The sequence below is a fragment of the Lissotriton helveticus genome, chromosome 5_1 (assembly GCF_964261635.1).
Source record: "Lissotriton helveticus chromosome 5_1, aLisHel1.1, whole genome shotgun sequence".
NCBI lineage: Eukaryota > Metazoa > Chordata > Amphibia > Caudata > Salamandridae > Lissotriton > Lissotriton helveticus.
This window is the reverse complement of record NC_136065.1, coordinates 827,091,392-827,110,608: the sequence shown is the minus strand read 5'-3', so window position 1 is coordinate 827,110,608 and position 19,217 is coordinate 827,091,392. Positions and strand designations below refer to the sequence as shown.

Sequence of the window (19,217 nt, the reverse complement as noted above, 5' to 3'; positions counted from 1 at the left end):
AAGCCCTGATCTTTGGACTGGGTAAGAGTGGTCTGCTTAAATCAGACACTCTGTTCATCACCACCCCCTTTTCTGAATCGTTTTTGGCCACTATAGGTGTGGCAGGGTATACTCAGACATGAGTCCCTTGCTCACTGCTCCATCAGGATTCAAGCAAGCCGGGCCGACGACGGCTGTAATGCCAGAAACCGGTCCCCGGAAGCTTGTCTCCTTTCTGGTGAAGAATTGGCTTGGTAGTTTGGTCTGCCCTGTTCCCATGATGCACTGGGCCAGGGACAGGCTAATTTGCATATAGCCAGGTTCTGAGCTGGGATGGGGCAGTGAGCTAACTAACGGTGATGGATCAAGCCCTGATCTTTGGACTGGGTAAGAGTGGTCTGCTTCATTCAGACACTCTGTTCATCACCACCCCCTTTTCTGAATCGTTTTTGGCCACTATAGGTGTGGCAGGGTATACTCAGACATGAGTCCCTTGCTCACTGCTCCATCAGGATTCAAGCAAACCGGGCCGACGACGGCTGTAATGCCAGAAACCGGTCCCCGGAAGCTTGTCTCCTTTCTGGTGAAGAATTGGCTTGGTAGTTTGGTCTGCCCTGTTCCCATGATGCACTGGGCCAGGGACAGACTAATTTGCATATAGCCAGGTTCTGAGCTGGGATGGGGCAGTGAGCTAAATAACGGTGATGGATCAAGCCCTGATCTTTGGACTGGGTAAGAGTGGTCTGCTTAATTCAGACACTCTGTTCATCACCACCCCCTTTTCTGAATCGTTTTTGGCCACTATAGGTGTGGCAGGGTATACTCAGACATGAGTCCCTTGCTCACTGCTCCATCAGGATTCAAGCAAGCCGGGACGACGACGGCTGTAATGCCAGAAACCGGTCCCCGGAAGCTTGTCTCCTTTCTGGTGAAGAATTGGCTTGGTAGGTTGGTCTGCCCTGTTCCCATGATGCACTGGGCGAGGGACAGACTAATTTGCATATAGCCAGGTTCTGAGCTGGGATGGGGCAGTGAGCTAAATAACGGTGATGGATCAAGCCCTGATCTTTGGACTGGGTAAGAGTGGTCTGCTTAATTCAGACACTCTGTTCATCACCACCCCCTTTTCTGAATCGGTTTTGGCCACTATAGGTGTGGCAGGGTATACTCAGACATGAGTCCCTTGCTCACTGCTCCATCAGGATTCAAGCAAGCCGGGCCGACGACGGCTGTAATGCCAGAAACCGGTCCCCGAAAGCTTGTCTCCTTTCTGGTGAAGAATTGGCTTGGTAGTTTGGTCTGCCCTGTTCCCATGATGCACTGGGCCAGGGACAGACTAATTTGCATATAGCCAAGTTCTGAGCTGGGATGGGGCAGTGAGCTAAATAACGGTGATGGATCAAGCCCTGATCTTTGGACTGGGTAAGAGTGGTCTGCTTAATTCAGACACTCTGTTCATCACCACCCCCTTTTCTGAATCGTTTTTGGCCACTATAGGTGTGGCAGGGTATACTCAGACAGGAGTCCCTTGCTCACTGCTCCATCAGGATTCAAGCAAGCCGGGCCGACGACGGCTGTAATGCCAGAAACCGGTCCCCGGAAGCTTGTCTCCTTTCTGGTGAAGAATTGGCTTGGTAGTTTGGTCTGCCCTGTTCCCATGATGCACTGGGCCAGGGACAGACTAATTTGCATATAGCCAGGTTCTGAGCTGGGATGGGGCAGTGAGCTAAATAACGGTGATGGATCAAGCCCTGATCTTTGGACTGGGTAAGAGTGGTCTGCTTAATTCAGACACTCTGTTCATCACCACCCCCTTTTCTGAATCCTTAAGTCTATAAAGGCAGCATATAGACTTCCATGTCCAATCAGCACGGTCTTCCAGTACAGCATAGCAAAATGCAGCACTTGGTTGACCGTGCTGATCAAGGTTCTAAACCCTGCCTGTAGGTGGGATAAAATCTTATTATTACTTTCCCAATCAAGAATTTTGTTTAAAACCAGCCTACCAAATATTTTTTGTGAGGTGTCTATCAGGCTGATGGGGCAATAATTGCCTGGCTGAGTCTTATCGCCTTTTTAAAAAACGGGTATGATCTCAGCCCCGTTCCAAGATCTAGGTATTGGGGCTCCCCTGGCGATCATATTTGCCAGAAGTAGCATGTAACAACCCCAGGAATCCTGGTCATGCAGAAAAAGAACTGCGGGTATGCCATCAATGCCTGGTGCTTTGCCAGGGACCACTAGGCCTAATGCACACTGAACATCCTTCAGAGTAAAAAGATCTTCAGTTAAGGGCTCAAAAGGGACTTCCATTGTTGATTGCGAGTCCAGACCCTTGGCATATTGTGGCCGGAAATGTTCTACCCACTTTTCTTGGGGGACCCAATTCTGTGGCTTATCCGGTTTGCCCTCCACGCCCCACTTGTAGACATTCCAAAACCTACGCATGTCTTTACAGGATCCTGCTTCCTTTAGATCATTCCACCTTTTTTCGTCCCAGTCACGCTTAGCTCTAAGGACAGCAGTTTTATACTTCAGCCTGGCTGCCCTAATATTCTCAATGGGCTCAGATTTGATAGCTTTTCCCAAGTCAAGGCGAGCTTTCCTACATTCACCGGAATACCAACGAGATGGTACTGGTGCGTGGCTGCCTTTCTGCCTGGAGGGCTTAACAAATAGACTTTTAAGTTCATCAAAAAGAACCTCATGGGTCCTAATTCCCTGTTGCAAATTTAAAATATCATTGTCCCCTTCCGTTAGCAATAATAAATCTAGTTTTGCCTGTCCAAGCTTACTAGCTATAAAATCCAAGTTCTCTTTATAGAGGGAAACTTTGGGCCATCGAACGTGGCGCTATCATTTGTTAACACAATGTCACAGGAGGGAGTAGGAGTCATTTCAACCTCATGGTGATCAGGAGATACCCAGTAAGAGAGATTCATGGACAAGGGATTGTGGTCGCTCTCAACCCTGTCTATGATCATCATATCCTGGAGATGTTTCCACAAGGCCAGGTTCAGCAGAATGTAGTCTATTGTACTCTTACGTATGCCGCTACTAAATGTAAGTGCCCCAGCTTTGTCGCTTGCGGTCCTTCCATTTGCAGCTCTTAGACCTTTGTTCAGGCAGATAGAGTTCATTTGAACCGCTACCTCAGTCCATTTACTAACTGGTTCAAGGTCTAATTTGGGAACCCCCCACTCTCTGTCCTCCTCCTCCGACACATTACAGCTTCCCTTCATTAGAGGCTCAAAATGTACATTAAAACCCCCCACCCACAATTACATTAGAGGGAGAACAATGGGTTTCTAGTAAGTTTTCTAAAAGCACAAAAACCTCAGATGTTCTACCCCCCATGCTTCTCGCATACAAATTGTAAATATAAATTGGTACAGGGTTTGAAAACTTGAGTCTTAAGACCTGAAGATCTCTGTGGTTAGTACAAATAGATTTTACTATTACCCCCAGATCCTGTCTTATCCAAATAGTTAATCCTCCTGATGGTCTCCCCCTCCCTTCCTTTACTGCGGGGATGCTATAATTTAGATATCCAGGGAAATGCACTTCCTCCAGTGCCCATGTTTCCTGAAATAGACATATTTCATGTTCTTGAATGAATAATGCCCACTCAGGCGACTCTATCTTAGTCTTTAGGCCAGCTATGTTCCATGAAAGAACAAATCCACGACTACTAGTACAAGGCACAAGACACGCCTCGCCTATGGGTTTTTGGGAGGTATTGGAGGGAATAGATTCGTCAGCGGGACAGACTAAAATTTGTTTTTTAAGTAGTTTAGTGTGAATGGGACTAAGATCTTCACCTGGTATTATGCTGTTAACTGTTTCACTAACTAGATTTCTTGGGGATAAAAGTCAATCGTTCAGGTCTAATCTCGAACTTTCCCCATTTAAACTATCAGACTGATTTCCTCTTGTAGATTTCCAGCTTATTGGAGGGGTTGCTCTCATCTGGATCCTAGAATGATCTGGGGAACAAGATCTAAATTCTAAGTTTAGTAATTCGCCAGCTATCATTGGGTTTTTAAAAATGAGTTCTATACAATCATAGGGATCACCCTGGAAAGTTAGTCTGGTTGCGCACTGAATATCTTCCCTAATCACTGATCTACATCCTCTTACATATCTGATCCAATGGATAGCTTTGTTGGACAGGGAATCAGGAGTTTCACGTTCCCTGCCAACAGGTAGTTTAGGTATGTTGATCAGATATACTGGTGGAGATTTGGTGGAATTAGGATTAAATGTGGAAAAACCAGTGCTCGATCCAGAGTGGCCCAGTTCCTGCCGACTTGGTAGGTGGCTATGCCCAGTTTGAATTGGTCTGGATCTTCGATTGTCCACAGGTTTGCATGTTGTGCTCTTTGATGGAATTGGGCTATGCCCGTGGAATTGGCGTTTCTCCATGGGCCTTAAATTCCCTGGTCTAACAGACTCCTTTGTTCCTGGACCTTTGGGTGCCACAGAGTCTAAACTAGGTTTTTTGTTGGGTAAGGCGGCAACCTTTCCTGCATAAGTTGATACACTTGCCTGGTTAAGACTGGGGGCTTTAGGTATTACGGCAGTTTTAATTTGTTCTACCTTTAAGTTGTTAACAGCAGTAGTTAGGTTGTCGATCTTAACTTGCATTCCCTTAATTAGGGCGCATAGGTGGGTCACTAGGTCAAACAAAGGTTTATCACAAAGTTCAGGTACAACAGAAAATATCTCAGGGGTACATTCGGCAGATCTTAAACCAGGTTCTGTCATGTCCAATCTGTTATCTAAGTGGGGATTTTCAATATGGGCTAGGACACTAAACTTATTAGTACAGGGTACATTTAAGAAGCTTTCTGCATTCAGATCCACATATGATTCACTCTCATTTAATTTATTCTCGATGTTCTTAGCTACTGGTGAGTTATCCCCTGTCGGCAGTTTGCCCATGAACATTCTAGGAATAACTGGAGGTCCCATTGATTTATTTTTTCTGCCCATTGCAACTCCTGGGATAACTGTTTTCCCCCGCTCTGCCGGGGCTGACCGTGCTTTATCGCGCCTCCGGGCGCACAGGTGACGTTGTGGCGGTGCCGGGGAGCCTGGGTGATGGAGTCTCCCGGTCCTCTCCTCGGCGGCCTGCGGGAATGCGGCGGCGAGAGACCAGGATCCCACGGACAGCAAGGGTCAGTGCAGGATAGTTTTGGCTGTTTTCCCCTTTAGTGCTTGTGAGCACAGCCATTCCACCTTTAGTGCCTGTGAGCATAGCCATTCTACCTTTAGTGCCTGTGAGCACAGACATCCCACCGTTAGTGCCTGCGAGCACAGCCATTCTACCTTTATGGCCTGCGAGCAAAGCCATTCCACCTTTATGGCCTGCGAGCCCAGCCATTCCACCTTTAGTGCCCGTGAGCACAGATATCCCACCATTAGTGCCTGTGAGCACAGCCATTCTACCTTTAGTGCCTGTGAGCACAGCCATACCACCTTTAATGCCTGTGAGCAGAGACATTCCACTTTTAGTGCCTGTGAGCACAGCCATCCCACCTTTAGTGCCTGTGAGCACAGCCATTCTACCTTTAGTGCCTGTGAGCACATCCATCCCACCTCTAGCGCCTGTGAGCACAGACATCCCACTGTGAGTGCCTGTGAGCACAGCCATTCTACCTTTAGTGCCTGTGAGCACAGCCATCCCACCCCAGGTGCCTGTGAGCACAACCATCCCACCTTTAGTGCCTGTGAGCACAGACATCCCACCGTTAGTGCCTGTGAGCACAGACATCCCACCGTTAGTGCCTGTGAGCACAGACATCCCACCGTTAGTGCCTGTGAGCAAAGACATCCCACCGTTAGTGCCTGTGAGCACAGCCATCCCACCCTCAGTGCCTCTGAGCACAGCCATCCCATCTTTAGTGCCTGTGAGCACATACTTCCTACCTTTAGTGCCTGTGAGCATAGACTTCATACCTTTAGTGCCTGTGAGCACAGACATCCCACCGTTAGTGCCTGTGAGCACAGACATTCTACCTTTAGTGCCTGTGAGCACAGACATTCTACCTTTAGTGCCTGTGAGCACAGCCATCCCACCGTTAGTGCCTGTGAGCACAGACATTCTACCTTTAGTGCCTGTGAGCATAGCCGTCCTACATTTAGTGTCTGTGAGCACAGCCGTCCTACCTTTAGTGCCTGTGAGCAGAGACATCCCACTGTTAGTGCCTGTGAGCACAGCCATCCCACCATTAGTGCCCGTGAGCACAGCCATCCCACAGTTAGTGCCCGTGAGCACAGCCATCCCATCGTTAGGGCCTGTGCCTGTGAAATAGCACGTCCATCTATGGTGCCCAACAGTGCTGCTTCTGTGTGTCTGAAAACACAACCAACTGTAGTTCACTTAGTGCTGCATCTGTAATCTCTGGGCTCTCAGTTCCTTTTAGTACTTGAGAGCCCAACTCTCTAGCGCATGAGAATGCTAGCATCTATACGGTATGAGACCACTGATATTTTAAGAGCATATGAGCCCTTTCATTTATTGCTTGATCCTGGAAGCCTCTCCTTTTCAGAGCCTGTAGCGCTGCCTTCGGTAGTGCTGTTAAGTGCTGTTTTCTTTAGTTCTGGTGAATAATTCCAACTCTTTTTGTCTGGGTGCCCAACGGATTTATGACGTTACAACGCCTGCCTTTACAACGCGTTTTTTACATCGCAATCCATTACAACGCATAGTGCTTTTGGGTGTTGGATAGTGAATAGTTTAATTTACTATTCCAACTCCAGTCCCCGTGGACACTAGGGAAGGTGTTGGATAGTAAATTAAACGTATTCCCTATCCTAGAGCGCCCCCCAGCGCAATGCGTTGTAATGGTTTGCGTTGTAATGACCGCGTTGTAATGGTAGTGCGTTGTAAAAATTTCGTTTTTAAGGTTGTTGACCGTGCCCAACCATCTCTAGATGCAGCCTCCAGCCTTCCCTAGCCACTGGCTGTCGATTAAATACATATAACCGCTGCAGCATTGTTGTGAGTAATCGCATGTTATTTGCCTTCTCTTACTTTTTTCTTTTGCTGTTTCTCAAATATTAACATGTAATTCATGTAATGGAGGTCCCATTGATTTATTCTTTCTGCCCATTGCAACTCCTGGGATAACTACCTCCCCTTCATCTGCCACTAAGTTAGGGGTCTCTGCTAACAAATCAGTACAGTCAAGGATCAGTTAGTCAATTCTGTCCATCCGTGCTATAACACAATTCCCCCCGGGGTTTAGCTGGCGTTTTCTCGCGGGCTTACATTTCAGTCTCTTGGCATGCTTTCCTCCCTTTGTAGCCCCTCCAGTAGACTCACTGGTATCCTCCGGGTTTTTCCTTTTCCCCATTGTTCCAATGCTATAGGGCCCCAACAATCTAGTAGCTATAGCTGTACAGTACCTTTTGTTGGTTGTTGTAAGGGGGGGGCCCAGCCCTGCCTCATCCTGCCCCGGACGGCCACAGACGGCCCGCCCTTTGCCCGGGCTTAGCCCGGCGCGGCTCCGCGCGCGGTCCCACGTCGCTGGGGCTGACCGTGCTTTATCGCGCCTCCGGGCGCACAGGTGACGTTGCGGCGGTGCCGGGGAGCCTGGGTGATGGAGTCTCCCGGTCCTCTCCTCGGCGGCCTGCGGGAATGCGGCGGCGAGAGACCAGGACCCCACGGACAGCAAGGGTCAGTGCAGGATAGTTTTGGCTGTTTTCCCCCGCTCTGCCGGGGCTGACCGTGCTTTATCGCGCCTCCGGGCGCACAGGTGATGTTGCGGCGGTGCCGGGGAGCCTGGGTGATGGAGTCTCCCGGTCCTCTCCTCGGCGGCCTGCGGGAATGCGGCGGCGAGAGACCAGGACCCCACGGACAGCAAGGGTCAGTGCAGGATAGTTTTGGCTGTTTTCCCCCGCTCTGCCGGGGCTGACCGTGCTTTATCGCGCCTCCGGGCGCACAGGTGACGTTGCGGCGGTGCCGGGGAGCCTGGGTGATGGAGTCTCCCGGTCCTCTCCTCGGCGGCCTGCGGGAATGCGGCGGCGAGAGACCAGGACCCCATGGACAGCAAGGGTCAGTGCAGGATAGTTTTGGCTGTTTTCCCCCGCTCTGCCGGGGCTGACCGTGCTTTATCGCGCCTCCGGGCGCACAGGTGACATTGCGGTGGTGCCGGGGAGATGGAGTCTCCCGGTCCTCCCCTCGGCGGCCTGCGGGAATGCGGCGGCGAGAGACCAGGACCCCACGGACAGCAAGAGTCAGTGCAGGATAGTTTTGGCTGTTTTCCCCCGCTCTGCCGGGGCTGACCGTGCTTTATCGCGCCTCCGGGCGCACAGGTGACGTTGCGGCGGTGCCGGGGAGCCTGGGTGATGGAGTCTCCCGGTCCTCTCCTCGGCGGCCTGCGGGAATGCGGCGGCGAGAGACCAGGATCCCACGGACAGCAAGGGTCAGTGCAGGATAGTTTTGGCTGTTTTCCCCTTTAGTGCTTGTGAGCACAGCCATTCCACCTTTAGTGCCTGTGAGCATAGCCATTCTACCTTTAGTGCCTGTGAGCACAGACATCCCACCGTTAGTGCTTGCGAGCACAGCCATTCTACCTTTATGGCCTGCGAGCAAAGCCATTCCACCTTTATGGCCTGCGAGCCCAGCCATTCCACCTTTAGTGCCCGTGAGCACAGATATCCCACCGTTAGTGCCTGTGAGCACAGCCATTCTACCTTTAGTGCCTGTGAGCACAGCCATACCACCTTTAATGCCTGTGAGCAGAGACATTCCACTTTTAGTGCCTATGAGCACAGCCATCCCACCTTTAGTGCCTGTGAGCACAGCCATTCTACCTTTAGTGCCTGTGAGCACATCCATCCCACCTCTAGCGCCTGTGAGCACAGACATCCCACTGTGAGTGCCTGTGAGCACAGCCATTCTACCTTTAGTGCCTGTGAGCACAGCCATCCCACCCCAGGTGCCTGTGAGCACAATCATCCCACCTTTAGTGCCTGTGAGCACAGACATCCCACCGTTAGTGCCTGTGAGCACAGACATCCCACCGTTAGTGCCTGTGAGCACAGACATCCCACCGTTAGTGCCTGTGAGCAAAGACATCCCACCGTTAGTGCCTGTGAGCACAGCCATCCCACCCTCAGTGCCTCTGAGCACAGCCATCCCATCTTTAGTGCCTGTGAGCACATACTTCCTACCTTTAGTGCCTGTGAGCATAGACTTCATACCTTTAGTGCCTGTGAGCACAGACATCCCACCGTTAGTGCCTGTGAGCACAGACATTCTACCTTTAGTGCCTGTGAGCACAGACATTCTACCTTTAGTGCCTGTGAGCACAGCCATCCCACCGTTAGTGCCTGTGAGCACAGACATTCTACCTTTAGTGCCTGTGAGCATAGCCGTCCTACATTTAGTGTCTGTGAGCACAGCCATCCTACCTTTAGTGCCTGTGAGCACAGACATCCCACTGTTAGTGCCTGTGAGCACAGCCATCCCACCATTAGTGCCCGTGAGCACAGCCATCCCACAGTTAGTGCCCGTGAGCACAGCCATCCCATCGTTAGGGCCTGTGCCTGTGAAATAGCACGTCCATCTATGGTGCCCAACAGTGCTGCTTCTGTGTGTCTGAAAACACAACCAACTGTAGTTCACTTAGTGCTGCATCTGTAATCTCTGGGCTCTCAGCTCCTTTTAGTACTTGAGAGCCCAACTCTCTAGCGCATGAGAATGCTAGCATCTATACGGTATGAGACCACTGATATTTTAAGAGCATATGAGCCCTTTCATTTATTGCTTGATCCTGGAAGCCTCTCCTTTTCAGAGCCTGTAGCGCTGCCTTCGGTAGTGCCGTTAAGTGCTGTTTTCTTTAGTTCCGGTGAATAATTCCAACTCTTTTTGTCTGGGTGCCCAACGGATTTATGACGTTACAACGCCTGCCTTTACAACGCGTTTTTTACATCGCAATCCATTACAACGCATAGTGCTTTTGGGTGTTGGATAGTGAATAGTTTAATTTACTATTCCAACTCCAGTCCCCGTGGACACTAGGGAAGGTGTTGGATAGTAAATTAAACGTATTCCCTATCCTAGAGCGCCCCCCAGCGCAATGCGTTGTAATGGTTTGCGTTGTAATGACTGCGTTGTAATGGTACTGCGTTGTAAAAATTTCGTTTTTAAGGTTGTTGACCGTGCCCAACCATCTCTAGATGCAGCCTCCAGCCTTCCCTAGCCACTGGCTGTCGATTAAATACATATAACCGCTGCAGCATTGTTGTGAGTAATCGCATGTTATTTGCCTTCTCTTACTTTTTTCTTTTGCTGTTTCTCAAATATTAACATGTAATTCAATATTGAATGGCATCATGAGGGTGTGTAAGAGCTAAAAATGGTGAATAAACTCAAGGTTCTTCCAAATGGAGACTCCCAAATTATGTTTGGCCAGAGCCCCCAGATACCTTGCCCCACCTATGAACTGCAAGGACTACAGAGGCTCTAATGAGTTTATTTTTAATCGCTTGAAAAACTGAAATCACGAAGTTGGGTGTCATTAATCCCAGGCAATAGCCATTGAGTGAGAGTTCTTGTGAATGCATACTTTGTCTATAAAGGCTTTGGTTACCTGTACATATTAGGGTTAGAAGCTGTAGAAATGGTTGGCCTCCGAATTTCTGGTACCTAGGCCCCATCTCCCACTCACCTTGGACTGGCCTTTCGACCTGTTTTGTTGCTCTGTCCAGACTTTTGTGCTGTTTCTTACCTTTGACCTGTGCTTTGTGCTTTTTCTCACCTTTGCCCTATGCTTTGTATTTTGTGCTTTTGCTTTTGTAATGCCTGACGTCTCTCCCATATTACTTGTTCCAAGTCAGGTGAATTTCTTTAGCTAAGAATAGTGTCCTTTTCGGGAACGCCTGCACAGTGCCATAAAGCTGTTTTTTCACGAGTCGCTACGCCAACCTGAGAGGGGCGGTCCATTGTGGAGCACCCTGCTGCTTCCAACCAGTCCCACACATCCTCTGGGGGCAGGGCCGGACTGGGAAATAAAACCGACCCTGGCAAAGTGCTTGGCCAGCCCGCCGGTGGGTAAGGGGTGTGACCGAGCTGTTTGCCCGGGCCGGTTTCGGGCTTATTTGTTACAGGGCCGATATTGCAGCAAAGCTGCAAAAACATCAGTGAAACAAAAACGGCCCCCAGGGGTCCGAAACCGGCCCCCACCCTAGCGTCCCACCAGGGAAACGCCCGGTGCCCGCTATGGTCAGTCCGGCCCTGTCTGGGGGCTGTTGAGACAGAATATCGAGTTGGATATATCAACGTACACAAATATCGAGTTGGAAATATTGTGATTCAGGAAAATCGACAGCAAGAATATTGTGGTCAAGAATATCGAATTTACAGTAAGGAATATTGGTTTTAAAAATAAAAAAGTCATTATTATTGTTTGCAAAAATATAGTTGTTTAAAATATCGATTTTTTCATTAGTATTATGTATTTTAGTATTTTAGTTTATATTTTAACCCGTTCGCTGCTTCTGTCGGCCAACGGCCGTTGCAAGCACTACCTCCGTAATGCTGCGCACGTCCGTTGACCGACACGACCCCCCCACTCTTCAAAGCCACCACACTGTGGCGTATTTGTGGGCGAGGTAAACGGGTTAAATGTATGTGCTGTATGTTTTTTTGTATAAATATTGTTTTTTGATATATGTGTTAAATTTTTTGTAGTTATTAATTTTCTTTCAATTAAATGTTGCGTTTTTTAGTTCCGTAGTAGGTTGTGGGTTTATAGGGGAGTAGGGTGGGGAGTAATTTATTTATAATAAATTAATGATTACTTTTTATTTATTTAATTTAGACTTTATATGTTAATTGTGGGAAGTAATTTATTTGTAATTAATTATTAATTGGTTGTTAATTAATATTAATAATTTATTGTTAATTAACCATAGTGTGTAATTTTTGTTAGGTGTGGGTTGTGGTGTTTATAGGCATAAAGGGTAGGAAGTAATATATTTTTGATTAACTAATAATTTGTTGTTAATTTATATTAAATAATTGATTGAAAATTAATTATGGAAAGAGTGTAATTAATTTTAGGTACATGTTGTGGGGTTTATAGTGTTAAAAAGTGGGAAGTAATTTATGTTTAAATTAGTTGTTAATTTATATTAACTAATTAATAGCTAATTAATTATGGTAAGTGTGTGATTGTTTTAGGTGTGGGTTGTGGGGTTTAAGGGGTAAAGGGTGGGAAGTAATTTATTTATAATTAATAATTAGGTCTTAATTAATATTAATTAAATGATCGAAAATTAATTATGGAAATTGTGTAATTAATTTTAGGTGTGGGTTGTGGGGTTTATAGGGGTAAAGGGTGGGAATTAATTTATGTTTAAATTAGTTGTGAATTTATATTAACAAATTAATAGCTAATTATTTATGGTAAGTGTGTGATTGTTTGTAGGTGTGGGTTGTGGGGTTTAGGGGTAAAGGGTGGGAAGTAATTTATTTAAAATTAATCATTAGGTCTTAATTAATATTAATTAAATGATCGAAAATTAATTATGGAAATTGTGCGATTAATTTTAGGTTTGAGTTGTGGGGTTTATAGGGGTAAAGGGTGGGAAGTAATTTCTGTTTAAATTAGTTGTGAATTTATATTAACTAACTAATTGATAATTAATTACAGTGATTGTGTGATTTTTTTAGGTGTTGGTTGAGGGGTTTATGGGGTAAAGGGTGGCAAGTAATCTATTTGAATTCATTAATAATTAGTTCTTAATTAATATTGAGTAATTAGTTGAAAATTAAATATGGAATTTGTGTAATTAATTTTAGGTGTGGGTTATGGGGTTTATACGGGTAAAGTGTGTGAAAGTAATTTATGTTAAATTAATTAATAATTGGTTGATCATTAATGGTAATTATTTGATTTTTTTTTTTTTTTTTGGTTAAAAACTTTTATTGAGCAACAAAATCAGCGTTACAGAGACGGGCCTACAACCTCGCGGGCTGGCCGCTAAAATCAAGGCACAATGTGGGAAAAACACTTGCGGCCACTCCAGAGGTCAGGCACAAATCGGATACAAAATGTCGCCCAAAGTATAAAACAAGATAAGGCATTTTTCTTTTTTATACACACCAAAAAGAAACAACAAACAACAAGAAAGGCGAATGCATAATAAACGGAGTCAGCCCAGAAGGAGGAGGGGAAACCCACTAATCAGGAATATGAAATCATAATCAGTAGGACAAAGCAGGGTGGGGGGGACAGCGGGGAGGACAGGCAAATCAAAGGACAGTATACGAAATTTCAGGAACGCCAGCCTAGGGCGATAAGGTAACATCGGGGGGCTCAACCAATGGAGGAGCACAAATATCTCCGCGGTAGGCGTTCCACTGACTCCAGATCTTCGTCCATGCCCTAGGTCGGCCCCTGGCTGTATAGACCGTCTTTTCGCGGAACATAGACCAGTCCATGTTTTCCTCCCACACAGAGGCAGTGGGGGGCCTGTACGAGCCCCAGAGTTGCGCTATGTCCCGCTTCGCAACCATATATCCCAGGGTCGCCCATCTGGTCTGGGCCACCGAATAGTCGGTAGGTTCCCACACGTTCAACAGGCATCTCCGGGCCTCAGGCACTAGGGCAATGCCAGTCACATCAGCCATCACCGCAAGTACCTCAGTCCAGTAGGCAGCCACCCTCGGGCACTCCCAGATAATGTGAAGAAATGTAGCACTCATCCTGCATCCACGCTTGCATAAACCATCCGGGGAAAAACCCATCACAACCAAACGAGGACCAGTAACATACACCCGGTGGAGGATCTTGAGCTGAACCAGACGGAGACGGGCAGGAATGGCGACCTCTTTCGGAGAAGATAGTGCCGACTGCCAATCCTCGTCATCCAATTCCAGCCCGTCGCCGACCCAAGCCTCCCTAAGTCGGACAAGCAAGTCAGCGCGATTGTGAATCAGCTTCTTGTAGATCAAGGAGATAGTGCTATCAGGGAGGTGGCCATCCAGGATACTATCTTCTAGGGGGGAGGACTCAGGGATGGCAGCACCAGGAGTCAGAACAGAAGCAAGGGCATGGCGGACCTGCAAATATCTAAAAAATTCCCTATCACTCAAGTCATAAACATTCCGAAGGGCCTCGAAGGACTTCACCGCTCCATTCGTACATACGTCACCCACTCTACTTATTCCAATCATATCCCAGCGGTCAAAACCCTTCGTCGTCCAAAGACATCCCAGACGCTCGGATGCATAAAGCGGAGTCGCCAGTGTCATGCGATCCTCCCATCCCAGGCTTACATTCGCAGCGCGCCACGCACTAACCGCAATCCTGGTCGGTCCCGTAAGATGGCGCCCAGCCGACCTGGAGTAAAGCGCTCTATTAAAGTCCCCTCCCGGCAGTTGGAGTCTATCCATTTCAAAGGCCGGATCCCGACCCGGGGAGTACATTGAGTGGTTAATGGCAGACAGTTGGGTAGCCCAATAATATCTCCAGATATCGGGAAGTGCTATGCCCCCGTCATACCAAGGGATGGTAAGCTTCGCAAGGGCGATACGTGGACGCCCGTCCCAAATCAGCTGCCTTTGTAGACTCTCGACCTCTCGAAAATAGGTAGCGGGGATGTCATCATAGGAATTCTGGAGTGCGTAAAGGAATCGCGGCAAGGACATCATCTTGAAAAGGGCAGCTCTGCCCAGCGGAGACAGAGGCAATTTACGCCAGCGAGCCACGTCCAGCCTCAGTCTAAGAAGCGGGGGAAGGAGATTACGTTCAAACCGGAGCGACGAATCAAGTGTAATAAAAATCCCCAGATATTTGAAGCCAGACTGAACAACCTGGATAGGAAATCTATTCGGTAACGGGGGCAGAACACCCGAGAGAACATATACACAGGACTTAGCCCAGTTGATAATCAAACCAGAATTTTTACCAAACGAGGTGAGAACGTCGAATAAAACATTTAAAGATTTACGCGGGGAAGTAAGGTAAAGAAGAATGTCGTCCGCGTAAAGCGAAACGCGGTCCTCAAAATCTGGGGACCAACGTATCCCCTTGAGAGAAGGCTCCCATCGAAGCCACGCAGCCAGTGGCTCTAACGCGAGAGCAAAAAGTAGCGGAGACAAGGGGCACCCCTGTCTGGTCCCCCTACCGAGGGAAAAGGGAACAGAAACTCAACCGTTAACCACAACCTGCGCCAGGGGGTCGGTGTATAGCAGCTTCACCCATCCAATAAACCCCGGGCCAAAACCAAACTTCTCAAGAGCTGCCCAAAGATAGGGCCACTCTATCGTATCAAAGGCCATCGAGGCGTCCAACGAAGCCAAAATGGCCGGCTCCGTCAGAAGCCCCGCCCTCGCAATGGCTCCGTGGAGGCGACGCAGATTAAGAGCTGTGTTACGGTGCGGGATAAAACCGGATTGGTCCGGATGAATCAAGTCACTAATGACCGTCAGGAGGCGAGTAGCCAAGAGCTTGGCAAGAACCTTGGGCTCAACATTTAACAGGGAGATGGGTCTATATGACGAACAAAGATCCCGGGGCTTACCCTCTTTAGGAATTACAACGATCGTAGCCAGGCGCTGGTCATAGGGGAGAGCACCCCGCTCACGGGACTCCAAAAACATTGTTCGAAGATAGGGCGCAATCTTATCAGGACGCAGTTTGTACAACTCGATTGGCAATCCGTTCGGGCCCAAAGCCTTGCCCGAACGGAGAGAGCGAATGGCAGTCGCTATTTCGTCCGTAGAGAACGGGGCCTCCATAGAGACCTGCTCCAAATCGGAGAGGCAGGGCAAAGCTATATCACGCAGCAAGAGGCGAGAGTCGTCTGCATCCCGTTCTGACACAGGGGAATAAACCGCACGAAAGTAGTCCGCAAAACATTCCACTATTTCAACTGGGTCCGTCACTCTCACACCATTCGAAGTCTGAAGCACCGGCACCACTCGATTCGCCCTCTCCTTCTTATCCAACCAGGCAAGCAATTTACCCGCTTTGTCCCCAACATCATACAAACGACCCTGTTGCTCTCGAAACATCATTTTAGCCGCATCTGTGACCAGAGACTTATAGGCAAACTGCTTCAGACCCAGGGCATGGAGTTTGCCAGGAGTAATAGTCGATTCCAGGTCAGCCTCCATCTCAAGTATTTCCATCTCAAGATCCACCACCTCCCGATTCCTCGCCTTTTTGGTTTCAGCAATGAGAGACAGGGCCTGCCCACGAATCACTGTCTTAAAAGCCTCCCATAGGGACACCGCAGAGGAGACGGACCCCTCGTTGTCTAGAAAATAATTGTCCAGGGACTTAATCAATAGACCACGGGTCTCAGGGGTGGTCAGGTACCAAGGGTTGATAGGAGCCACCCGGCCCGCCGCCTCCACCCCCACATCAAAGCAAAGCCAGAGCGGAGAATGGTCCGAGATGCCCCGGGGAAGGTGTCTAATCTCCCGGACAGCCGATGACTGTGCAGCTGGCATTAGGAAGTAATCCAGTCTAGACAGACTCCCATGGGCCCCAGAATGGAAAGTATATTGAAGCTGAGTGGGGTGCATAAGTCTCCAACAGTCCACCAAACCAAAAGAATCCCAAAAACCACCCAGCCACAGTTGGGCCAAAGGAGTGTCCCTAGGGGGGTAACGATCACTCAGACCGGAGAACACAGAGTTAAAGTCACCAGCCATGAAAAGAGCGCCATCAGGGAGGCCCAACAGCACTCGGCCCAAATCGGAGAAGGTAGAGGTCTGCAGGCCGGGGGGCACGTAGACGGCGAACAGAGAAAGGGTCCGGCCCTCATATCGTCCCACGAGGACGGCATAACGCCCCCGATCATCAAGGATCACATCATCTATCGCAAGGGGAAGGGAAGCCCGGACAAGGATGCCCACCCCCCTGGAACCCGTAGTAAACCCTGAGTGCGCGACAAGGCGATAGCCCCACCTATTCATTGCACGACAAGTATTACCCACTAGATGGGTCTCCTGCAAAAAAACAATATCGGGAGACAAACATCGCAGGCATCGCAACACCACCCCCCACCCTGCACCCCTGCAGTAAGCTAAAAAGCCACCCCAACATGCAGTGTGCCTGTCGCCCAAAAACCCCCGTTCTACAAAAAGACCCCGGAGGAGGAAAGGCCCCGTCCCACCCGCCACCCCGACAGAGCTAAAGGGAGAAGAGAACACACAGAAAATAGAGGCACTCAAGTATGGAACCCTGGGAGAATTCACATGGCACGGAGACAGGGGCATAGACAATAAGTTCAGCTCTCTACACCACCCTCGGCACCACCCGGGTGTTCGGTGGGCTCAGTCCAGTTAGGCCGGTCCGGCAGAGAGTCCAGCCAGTCATTTACCGAATCAGGCCGATCAAAGAAAAGGGTCCGTTCATTGTACTCAACTCGCAGCCTGGTAGGAAAAAGCATGGCGTATCGCAGTCCCAAGTCCCGAAGACGCTTCTTGACTCCACGGAAGCCCATACGTTGTCTCTGCACAATCTGTGAGAAGTCCGGGTAAAAGTTCACCATGGCATTCTCGAAGGCCACCGGGCCCTTAACTCGCGAGTCCTGCAGGATAGCGTCTCGGTCCCTATAATGAAAGAGTTTTGCAACAATGGGCCTCGGCGGGGCGCCCGGCTTGCCCTGGCCACCCGGAACACGATGGGCACGTTCCACCGCAAAGAATTTGCTCAATCCAGATGGAGAAAGGTAGTTTTGTATCAAGTCCTCAACCAGGAGATCAACAGAATGTGGGTCAGGATTTTCCGGAACGCCAACCACACGCATGTTGCAACGCCGTGCTCTGTTTTCAAAATCCTGCAAGCGCCGAGTCATGAAATCATTCACCTTTCTGAGGTTGCCAATCTCCGTCTGTATCTCTGAGACGTCGCCGTGAGGCTAGATGACTTGAGATCCAATGACTTCACCTTCTCATTGGTTTTAGATAGGTCGGCCCGAATCAAGTTCACATCGATGGCCACAGTATCTATTTTGTGGGCCAGAGCTTCATACTGTTGGCCGATGGTTTCTCTCATGCCAGAAATGGCGCCCATGATGTCCTGCAGGGACGGCTCCGCCGAAGCCTCCAAAGGGTGCCCAACTGCACTCGGGCCAGGCAAGGCGGCTCCAGGGGACCCCTTCGATTGTGTGTACCGGTCCATGATGTTAGACTGGACCGGGCCCCCGCGCAGGGGCGTCTTGGTCTTCCGCCTCTCTTGGTCCCCTCTGCCAGACATGATGGAGACCGCGTCCCCGAGGGACCCACGCGACCTGGTGAAAATGGCCGCAGGAGGACAGGGCGCCGGAGCCAAAAATCAGCAGCGAGGGCACATCGAGGTGTGAACCGGTCTGGAAGGATGCGAAGCAAGCAAAAGGTGCAACAGCAACCTCGCGTCGCTGGACCCAACAACGGCCAGACATAGTCTGAGGCAAAATCGAAACCGAAAGTTAAGAGGGGGACCCACAAGTTGAATCCCCCTGCCGCTGTTGTTCAACTCAGACACGGCAACAGAGCCTCCCCAAGACCCGGGCGCACCACCGGGGCGGGCCCCGAAAGTTCGAGTCGACGTAACTTCGTGCCCCTGGTTCAATTCGAATCCAAAAACGGCATTAAGATCAGCCCAGGTTCCTCTACAAGAGTCCTCGTAATTAATCAGGATATGTTCAGGATATCATGCCGGGAGTGGCGGGGGTCCGGAGAGCACTGTGCTCACGCGGCCATCATGGATGCCCGCCAAGCTCCTCCTAATTATTTGATATTTAATTAGGGTGGTTTATACTTTTCGTGTGTGGGTTTTACTTTTTCATGGGTAATGGGTGGGGAGTAAATTAATTTTACTTACTTTATAATTAGTTTTTATATACTAATAGTTTCTTAATTGAAAATAAGTTTTAATTGTGTAATTCATTTTTATACAGTTCAATTTTACTAGAGGTATGTGGCGATTATAGGGGCAAAGTGTGGGGCGTTTATACAGTTGTATGAGTATTAATTTGTTTTTTAATTTATAATATTGCTTTAAGTGGTAATTATGTAAGTATATTTAATTTTTAATAAAATTTAGATGTGGGTTGTGAATTGTGTGCTGTTATAGAATCGAAAATAAAAAAAAGTAAATGTATGTAATAATTCATGTTTTTTTTTTTAAATATATTTTTTATTGGCATTTGTAAAATATAGCATTAGCATGTGCAATACAGTTCCATATCCACAGCAAGAACATCATCTTGAAATCCTTTCCTAA

The 19,217-nt window shown here is 48.6% G+C and overlaps 1 protein-coding gene across 1 annotated transcript in view; it reads right to left on the bottom strand.

The window, feature by feature from the left end:
- Nucleotides 1–19,217, bottom strand: part of OPN4 (opsin 4) — a 1,087,721-nt gene that overhangs the window by 1,009,127 nt on the left and 59,377 nt on the right. The window lies entirely within an intron of this gene.